We start from the raw sequence: 9,863 nt of genomic DNA, 5'->3' as shown, positions 1-9,863 counted from the left end.
AACCTTAAGAAAATCAGACATAACTTTTTCTAGCACTGTACCACACATTTGGGATGAGTATCTTCGGCCTGCGGAATGAGGAAGACCGGGAATCGAACCGCCGACCTGCTCTACCCCACTGAGTCACAGCCACCTCACCTTAGTGGTAGTAGTTCCTCCATTTCAACCATATCGTTCATTTGTTCAATCGTCATAAAACACAAAGTCATCATTATAGTTCAACACTTACATTTTTTAAATTCCTGCCTTCTTCAATCTTCGCCATGGAAACGACAGAACGGTTAAAGTTTGGTGACGATTGTGGTCGTTGGTGTTTCCTGTAAATTGAACATTGATACCCTTTCCATGACTAAATGCTTTTTAAGCCCAGATAACGGAAGATATGAATCCATATCTGAGATAGAACGAAAACTCTCCTGCAGACCCCACCCAGACCTTTTCAGTTTCAAAGACCCCTGAACTTGTTGAGGTGGAGACGAAGGACAAAGGTCCCTTCACACCGCCGTCTCTTGATCAACAAGAATCAAGTGCTAAGTCATGTGTCATTGTGAGAAAACCACCGATGCACCTCTCTGGGTGTTGAACGTCCGGGTTCAGCTGGAGACAACAACGCTACACCCCCCAGGATTCTCCCTTTTAACGGTGAAGTGTCACATCTGGGTTTGTTCGGTGCACGCGGCAGAGGAACAACTGAACCAACTGGACTGAACAGGAACAGGAAAGACATCAGAGCCCCGCCCACAAGGTCTGACTGACAGGTAAAGTTTTTTAAAAGTGCAGCATTGAGTGCAAAGCAGCGGAGAAGAAGCAAAAATAAAAACAAGACTCTCACAAATTACCACTTTAATATTTGATAGCGTGTGTGGGCTTCCTACCACTTAGTATAATTAAATCAGCTGAGACCTCACTTATAACGGCTGAGTTTGGACGCCATTTACGCCGTGTTGGGTTTCATTCACTCACACAACTGGGACGGCGGTTTCATCGTGACAGGCTGAAGGGGGGGGGGAAACAAACACACAACAACACAACGTTTGATGCATTTTACACAACAGAAGCCCAGATAATGCGGTTAATGGCCAGACGTCTAGCCAGACACTGTCCTCTGTGTGCCGACGGGTAGACAGACGGCTGCGGAGCTGCACACAGATCAACCCGTATTGACTCAATCTATTGACAAATGAATTTGGGGGCAAAGTCCTTCTGCGAGTTGTTGATTTAGGTGTCACAGTTCATTCCCGCTGGTGCCAACACTCACAGCACATATCTCTTCCTTGATCTGACGGCAAGCTGTGAGTTCAAATATCCTTTTATTAAAGTGTAATAAATCAGAACTTCGCGCGCTTGTCGCCAGGCAGCGCGTTTCCACGGCGCCGCTCATTAGGAGCGAGCCCTAAACTGCGAGGAGAAGCCGGCAAACGCGAAGAATATCACGCCGAGCCATTAAAAAGTGAAATAATGTCTGCGAATTCAAAATGGAAATGAAATGAATGCGACGCAAAGTTTGTTTTCCGCAATATTATAGTCAACTGACTACATTAAAAAGCAATTAAAACTAACTATTGCATTACAAGGGAATGAATTAACTTCCAGCACATTGAAATGCATGTTTTCTCCATTAGCGTGGTGTAAATGAAACTCTTCATTAAGCATTAAGAAATAATAAAGAAAATTAGTCTGTACTATGAGCCCTTTAAAATGTTCATTATTAGCTGTATTTGTTTTAATGAGCTGTCTGAGGAAAGAAGAGGAGAAAAGAGAAATAAGTGGAGGGAGAAAAATGTGCCGCGGTGGTAACTCGATCAAGTTTCCAAACTCATATTGGGGGGGGGGGGGGGGGGGAAGGGAGGGGAGGGGAGGGAGGTTAATGAAATCTTCAAGGGAGATCAGCCGATTTCATTTCTCCAACTTCTCCGCTTTGTACAAAGATGCAGCAGGTGTCGGCTCCCGAGAAGAGTTTTTGGGTAAATATTGATCCTATAAATAAGTGTGCCGTTCAACCGCCCCCCCCTCCCCCCCTCACCGAGAGATACCCCCTCCCTGCAGACAACATGGGGGCTAGTTAAGTGACGCATCATCTTCAGTCCGCGGCCAGCACTCCGTCTCCCACTAGGCCACCGTGGGTAGGGTACAACTGTTGCGAGTGGGCGGCACATCTGTTCCCCGAGACAGGCGAGGCCCCCCCCCCCCCCCCCCCCCGGGGTCACCACGCGCCTCGGGTAGCGTTTCACGTGCATCACTAATAACCGCTCTGGTATCTCCGCTTAGCTGAAGACAAAGGGGCCTTGATGGGTGCCACTCGCCTTCAGATCCCAGCGCCGACATTTCTAATAGAAAAAGCATTAAGTATCATGTTTACCTTATTCTCATCCCTCGAATCCATCTGGCGAAGCATTTACACTTAACAGGTTAAGTGTATTCGAGATGTACACGCCTGACATGGAATAAATTTGCAGCCGGTGGCACGGGTTCTCGATTGAAGCACCATATGCACGGTGCTGCTGTATGTCGAAGTCGCCAGGTTTCACAGGCAGCGGCGGGTTTTTTTTTTTGAATTATGCACAGAAACAATGAGGACAATTTATGGACTTAAAACTGTATCAGTGGCTCAGCTTACCCCGCAAACTTTACAGCGAGGGAATTCAAGAATCACAACTGTACGGCTTTTGTCAAAGTCAGGAGCGCTTCCTCCTACAGTATAGCCGGGGATCTGCAGCGCCCCCGCACACCACCAAAGTAAAAGTTTAAATCCAACTCGAGCTCTGAGAGGGAGAGCGGACAGAAACAGGGAGAGTGTGTGTGCACTGTTAAAAGAGCCGGGGGGGGGGGGGGGGGGGGATGGAGAGAGAGTCAGGTGAGTTTGTGTTGGAGGTAGAGTGTGTGTGTGTGTGTGTGTGTGTGTGTGTGTGTGTGTGTGTGTGTGTGTGTGTGTGTGTCCGTGGGGCTGGTGGAGCTCACCGGGAGCAGCGGTGGCTCTGGTAGTAGAGGGCGAGCAGAGAGCGTGGAGGATGAAAGATGGAGCCTAATCCTCCACATGTGGCGTCTTCCCCCCCCCCACCCCCCGCACCCATCCCCTCTTTTTTTTTTTTTAAAGGAAAGCCAACTGGAGCCGTTCTTTGGACTGCAGGCCAGGGGCTCCAGGAAAGCGCAGCCTCCAGCCAAAGCACATAGTGTGAAATGAGAAGCTAAAGCTTGAATGTGCTTTTGTTTATCAGAAAACTGCACTCTAAGTGGGATTGGCAGTGGAGGGGCCCAAACTCCATAAGTCATATAGACTGGCTCGGGCCGAAGTGGGGATGGCACGGCGAGGTTTCAGGCTTGAGCGGCCCAGGAAAGGCAGCTCGTCAGTTAGCCACTTGGCAGCCGCTCCCCCCCCCACCCCACCCTTCATCGCCTCGCTCCCATAATCTTGGTTCCAACACAATAGGGGGGGTAGGGGGATCAGAGAGGTCAATCTAAAGTAGGAGAAAATGGTCACAAGTTGAGAAAAGAAAAGAAACTCCCAGACGTCAAAAACCTGAGCTCGGGGGAATCGGGGATGCAGATTTCTGGGTGAACCGAGGCCAGCAGGGTGCCAGGGACGTTTCAGAGATGGATGGCGCGAGGAGATCCATGACCACGAGGCTGTTGGCTCCGAAGTGCCACCAAGATAACTTCAAAGTGAAGAAAAGTTAGAGCGGCGCTCAGAGCTTTGGATGAACGCGAGACGAGCTGGAGGACGAGACGGAGGCGCACGATAACACAGAGCTGAGGGAAGTCGGACTGGTGCCGAAACAAAACTCAGTTTGTGGGGATTTGTGAGAAGTTGAGGACGTGGAGATTTTTAACCAACCTGAAAAAATGTGTGAGGCGTCAACTGAACTAAAGTTCTGTTCTGACCTCACAGGGAATTAGTCAATTCAGATCTACGCAGAGTTCATCTCTCAAGGCCGACACGTCACAACGCAGAGAAACCAAACATACAACAAGAAAAAACTCAGAAAATGTCTCATCATTGGGCAAAGACCCCAAAGACTGAAAGTTATCTTTACAGCCTCAAACGATGATACAAACTTTTGTACAAAAAACTTAAGATTACACGATTATATATTTTCAATCTATCACAACATCCAGGCCTCGATGTCAAGATTATAAAGAAGCTGCAGAACAAAACTCATCTAAACTTTTCTTTTGTCACAACACAGCAGATTAAATATTTGTTGGAAAGTTTGTGGTGTCCTCATCAGCCAACATCAGGGTGTGAATTCATTCATATAAACAGACCTGAACTGTTGGAGAGAGTATTTCCTCACGGAGGATCGTCTCATCAGGGCTGAGATACTATCCTCCACTAGACCAGGATTAAGAAGCAGTTCGTCTTCACAGACACATAAGGAAACACGCTCCAGACATTAAGGCTGCAGCCAAGCTGGAAATCAAACCGGACCTTTCTTGCTGTGAGGCGACACCGCCAACCACTGTACCACCGTGCCATCCTGTGCACAAGAATAAAGACAAACTTCCTACATCAGGAGGAACTGACATCTGGACACAGCTGTGGTGGAACAGTCTGACAGAAACACTTCCAGATACTGTAGGTTAGAGCAACTGGGACAAAAAGCCTCGAGGCTGGAGGGAGACAATTCTTAAATCAGGGCTTCCAGGTTATTTTAGTATTGGAATAAAATATAATATTTTCTTTTTATGGCATGCGCGACAACTTCCCTGTTTGTGTCCCCTGTGCCTCTGAAGGGCCACATCCCTCACAGGCTGTGAAGACCGATTACGTAACAGTGGTGCGACTAGATGTGTCCGACAAATGTGTCCTTCCACGTCAGCGCAAGGGCGGTTCTGCAGGACGGATCCCCCCCCGGCCCGACATACAGTATATCCCATGATGCATTGCGCTTCAGTGACGAACTGCTTTTCAAAGAGGTAACGGCAGCAGGAAGTTTAAATCCAACTCAAGCCCCCAAGCGAGGTGAATTTATTTTTTGAATATACTTTTTAAACTACTCAACCGAACAGTTAACGGTACAAACGATTATTTTTCAACGTTTTTAATGAACCGAAGAACTTTCTCGTCCGTAGCTCTGTTGCTAGGCGACAGCTTTAAGGGCGGGACAAGCTGGTGATGCAATAAGAAGACAAGACCGCCATTTTCCGGCCGACGTCGGTTGAATCCTTCCGAAGGATTGCGGCCCCTGAACAGAGACACAGCTTCACGTCTATTTTATACGTTATTGTTGTTTTGTACGTTAATTTTTTAGAAATAAATTGTAACTCAAGAGTTTTCCAAAAGACAAACATCCAATCTCAATAAATCAGCTGTAACAGGCTGTGGAGTGAAATCAGCCTCATTGATTTCCAGCAGTCCTGACGGGGGGGGGGGGGGGGGGGGGGTGAAGATACGTGTCAAACAGCAGCGCAACACAAAGCCGACACATCATCGCAGCACATTCTCTGCAGCAGCAGCAGCAGCGGCGGCAGCAGCAGCGTTACTCTCTCAGTTGAAAAGCCTGTACCACTTTCAGTCACTCGAGGACACACACAAAGAGCAGGCGCTTTTCAAAGGGCCCATTGTGGAGCCCAGTGAAATTATTCAATTAGTGAATTTAGCACCTGATCTGGTTAGCCAGTAGCCCCGAGGACGCTCCAGCTGCAGGAGGAGGGGAGAGAGTTAGACATAAAAGAAGAGGAGGGGGGTGGACGGAGCAGACGGTGTAATATTCATTACCTCCCACTCCCCCCCACCCCCTGTTTTATGACAGCAAAATTACCCAGCGTTCATATCAGCCACTGTAAAACATCGCTTCAGCAGCACATGTACAGTGCGAGATGTCACCGCAGGTTGAGAGCAGACGTGTGTGTTCCAGAGCAGATTGTAGATGTTGTCGTGTGGAGGTTCAGTCGGACTGAAGTCGTCACGCGTACGACACGACGCTGCGGTTCACAGGAAACAGGAAGAGCAGCGGACGAGACCTCGATCTGTAGAGAGGAAAGTGTTCCTAACGTCCAGGTTCACACATTCTCTCTTTTAAAGGTTTAATCATCACAATCTCCTGTACTTATTAAACCAGCCAATATCTGAGGAATCAGTGGATCACAGGTTGCAAACGACGTCCACATTAATTTGAAGTTACTTTTCCTTTAAGTTGGTATATTCACGTTAGTTATTATCCACAGACGACAAAGAAAATGAGAATTTCACAAAGGCTGTTTTTTCTAAATCGATCAACGTGCACAATGTGTGAGCAATCAGTTTGTTCTGTCCACAGTTCACCGGACACAAGTGTCATCTGTGGTTAGAACTGAAATCAATAAGTTGCTTTAATTTTATGCTGTTATGTTCTTTTTGATTCTGAATAATAGGTCCACACAAATTATTAGGCCGTAATTGCAATTATTGCACCAAAATGATTAGAAAACTATTCAAAAAAAATTGGCAGAATAGTTAATCAAAATACAAAATATAAATTGAAATGACTATATTTCAAAGGTTTACTCGAAAAAAATACTCAGACATCCTTAACATTCAGATAGAATGTAAATCTATTCAGCATAAAAACACTTGAGCATCATTAACTGACTGAACTTAAATTAAGACGTAAGTATGAAGTGTGAACCACATGCTTCACTTTTTGAGGTCACACATCGATGTTATTGCAGCTACACAACAACAATTAAACCAACTTTACACAACTACTACATTTCCTCAAATGACAGTAAATACCCCCTGATTTTTAAAACTGGAAAAAGGAACCTTATTATCATTTCAAATTAACATCTACTCAGGAGGAGAAACAGTCGGACGCTGAACCACGAATCCGAGACTTGAAACCAGTTTGGCCGAGCTTCACGGCCGCTCTACCTCCAGCACCTTGAGGTTCTGGAGACAAGCTGCCGTCACAGATCCGAGGCGGATCAGAGCCGTCACCTCAGCAGCCATCTGGATCTCGGACGCACTTTTTCACTTTTCAGAGAGAATTTGCTTCGCGCGATAAAAAAAAAAGAAAAAAGGATGAAATTTGAGCCTGATGGAGCCAGATGGCTCACAAGGTTAGAGTTGTTCAACACGCAGCCTCGTGCACAGGGACGAGCACAGCGGCTACAGTGACGTGCCTCGTGCACGAGCCTCCGAGCGCCGGGGATTGATTTCGTCAAAAGGGAATCTAATAACCAAAGTGGAGGGAAATGTTTTTTTTCTTTGTCTGATATGTATGGACGACTCCTTGATCACTATAATTAGGAGAACTCTAATGAGGCAATTATAAACAACTGATGAAAGCAGTTTGATGAGTTGAGCAGAAAAAAAACATGAATATCTGGGAAAAAAAGACAAGAAATAAATGTAAGTTGGAACTGACCCGAGTAATTAAAGGCCAAGTAAATACTCACTTCCAAAACAGCTACATTAAATATTAATCATGCAGGTGCTGGCCAAACACTTCCCAGAAGTTGTGGGCAAACTTCAGAATAATGGGAACACACACACACACACACACACACACACACACACGCGCACACACACACACACACACACACACACACACACACACACACACACACACACAAAGCAGTGTGTTGAAGCAGAAATTCAGGCACCAGTTGTTTCACTGGTGTCACATCTCTCTCTTCATCCCAGTGTGTGTGCAGAGACATAATCCACTCGGAAATGAAGCGACTGAGACGAGAGCTTCGGTAAAACTGTGTCAGCTTCAGATTCCTGATTCACACTTTCACTCGGCGCTCGGGGGGGGGGGGGGGGGGGAGTCCGAGCTGCTGGCTTGTTGTCGAAGACGAGGCCGAGGGGTCGGTCGATTGTTTGAGTGAGCGGCGACAACGAAGTTTTAGTTTTACGGAATAATCAGGATCAATTCAGGGGCCTCAATCCTTCATCATCAAATACTTTTAAATCACAACTGATCATTTTGCAGCTGGTGCAGATGTTGAAGAGCAGTGGTTCGTCCTGGGGGTCACGACTGGAGCCCTGTGAATAACCAGGGGCGGAAATATGAAGTGAAGCTAAGTGGAATGAATATGATTCATGAAGGGAAGATAAAGAGAAAGTTTGCCGATGCTATCGAACTGACCTTTATTTAACTAGTTCAACTTGGATCCTTTGTAATTAGTTTTTATCGGGTGGTGTTTTATTGGTTTTGATAAAAAAAAAAAATGTCATACATATGGCTTATTCTTTATAGACAATTTTCTTCTATTTAATTTAATGTTTTTTCTTTTACTCTCTTCTTTCAACGTACAGAAACTTCTTTTGATAAAATTTTCATAGAACAACTTGTGTTTTTTTCAAGTGTTTTAAGAAAGTACGACATTTCTGCTTCTCTCACTTCTCCACACATCTCAGAAATCCCTCGTTCCCTCACAGGAAGCAGAAACCCTCTGCACAGGAGCGACTCCTCCTCCTCCTCCTCCTCCACCGCGACGCCGACGTCACCTGATGCCGGTGACGTGGCGGCGCTCTGGCCTCATGGCCGGTTCAGACCGGCGTCTGTGTGGGCTCGACGTGCCAGCTCAACACAGCGGGAGTGTGGCCGAGGAGAAAGGAGGCGGCCCGGGGGCAGACTCTGTGTCAGCTGATAGTGCAGAGGGTGGGCAGGGCCAGGGGGGGGGTGGCGTGCCTGGGCGCGAAAGGCTCGCCAAGACCCACACTCTTTTGGCATTTTGGCAAGGGCAAGCGGCGAAATAAAATGATCCAATTTAAGCTGGTTTAGGAGTGCCGGAGAATATTCAAATATTTATTTTTGCAGGGCATTCGGGAAGATGTGCTTGCTCCGCAGATCAGCGAAAAGAGCCGAGCATTTCGCCGGTAAAGCCTCGGCGACGGCGGCGCCATCTTGATAGCCAGTTGGCCTCCAGTGGTGGAAAATGGATCTGTCGGTGGAGTTTCTCGATCCTCCTTCTACTCGCTGCAGCTCACCTCGTCTTCACCACTGCACTCAGCCGCTTTACTTCACCGCGGTTTATTCCTCTTATCTGGACAAAACTTAAAGTCTAATTGAAAAACCCAACGAGACAAAACTCCTCGTTGAAACGATCATAAAAAATTGTTTTTGATTCTGCTTTTATGTGCTCGGAGTACAAGTGTAATTCATCTGCATGATAATAAAGCCTTTGCTGAATTGTCTCTCGTAAGTAGCAAAAAATAATGTCCAGCTCCCGTCTATATTTTCTGTTTGAGTCTGACATTGACGGCAGCATCTTTCAAATGATTGCTTTTTAATGCCATTATTGTTATTATGGTTATTATTACTGCTAATGAGGGAAATACAGCCCTGGTTTTCCTCAGCAGGTTTTTTTCACCATGGAAATAAATGAGTAAAAAAGCCTTTATTGAATTACACTAAAAGCAATCTCAAACAAATGGGCCTTGAATCTGCCTCCATGAGACGATGTTTGCTGCGGTATAATTTCATTGTGCGGGGAACGAGAACAGCGGGGCCAAAGACACAGACAGACCCCTGATACGGAGGCTTGGGAACGGTAATGTGTGTGTGTGTGTGTGTGTGTGTGTGTGTGTGTGTGTGTGTGTGTGTGTGTGTGTGTGTGTGGGGGGGGGGGGGGGGGGGGGGGGGGGGGGACTGAACTAAACGTCTTGTTGTTTTTTTTATCCTCCTTTTATGTGTCATCCCTCTCCTGCTTCGAGAGATGCAGAGCGAAAGGGGCGCGGACGCCGTCGATGCCGTTGAAGCGACGCAAGGTCGTTCATATTCAGTGTATAAATAGAACAATTAAGCAATTATCATAACTGCAACTCCGACCTTGTGCGCTTTTACGCAGCAACAAACAAATCCGCAACTCTCACAGCATCCGCGCGAAGCTGCTGAGCTGCTGAGCTGCGGCATCTGTATCACAGCTGCACACGG

Source organism: Hippoglossus hippoglossus, chromosome 16 (genome assembly GCF_009819705.1).
Source record: "Hippoglossus hippoglossus isolate fHipHip1 chromosome 16, fHipHip1.pri, whole genome shotgun sequence".
NCBI lineage: Eukaryota > Metazoa > Chordata > Actinopteri > Pleuronectiformes > Pleuronectidae > Hippoglossus > Hippoglossus hippoglossus.
The sequence above is the reverse complement of the archived record's forward strand: the minus strand, read 5'-3'. Positions refer to the sequence as shown.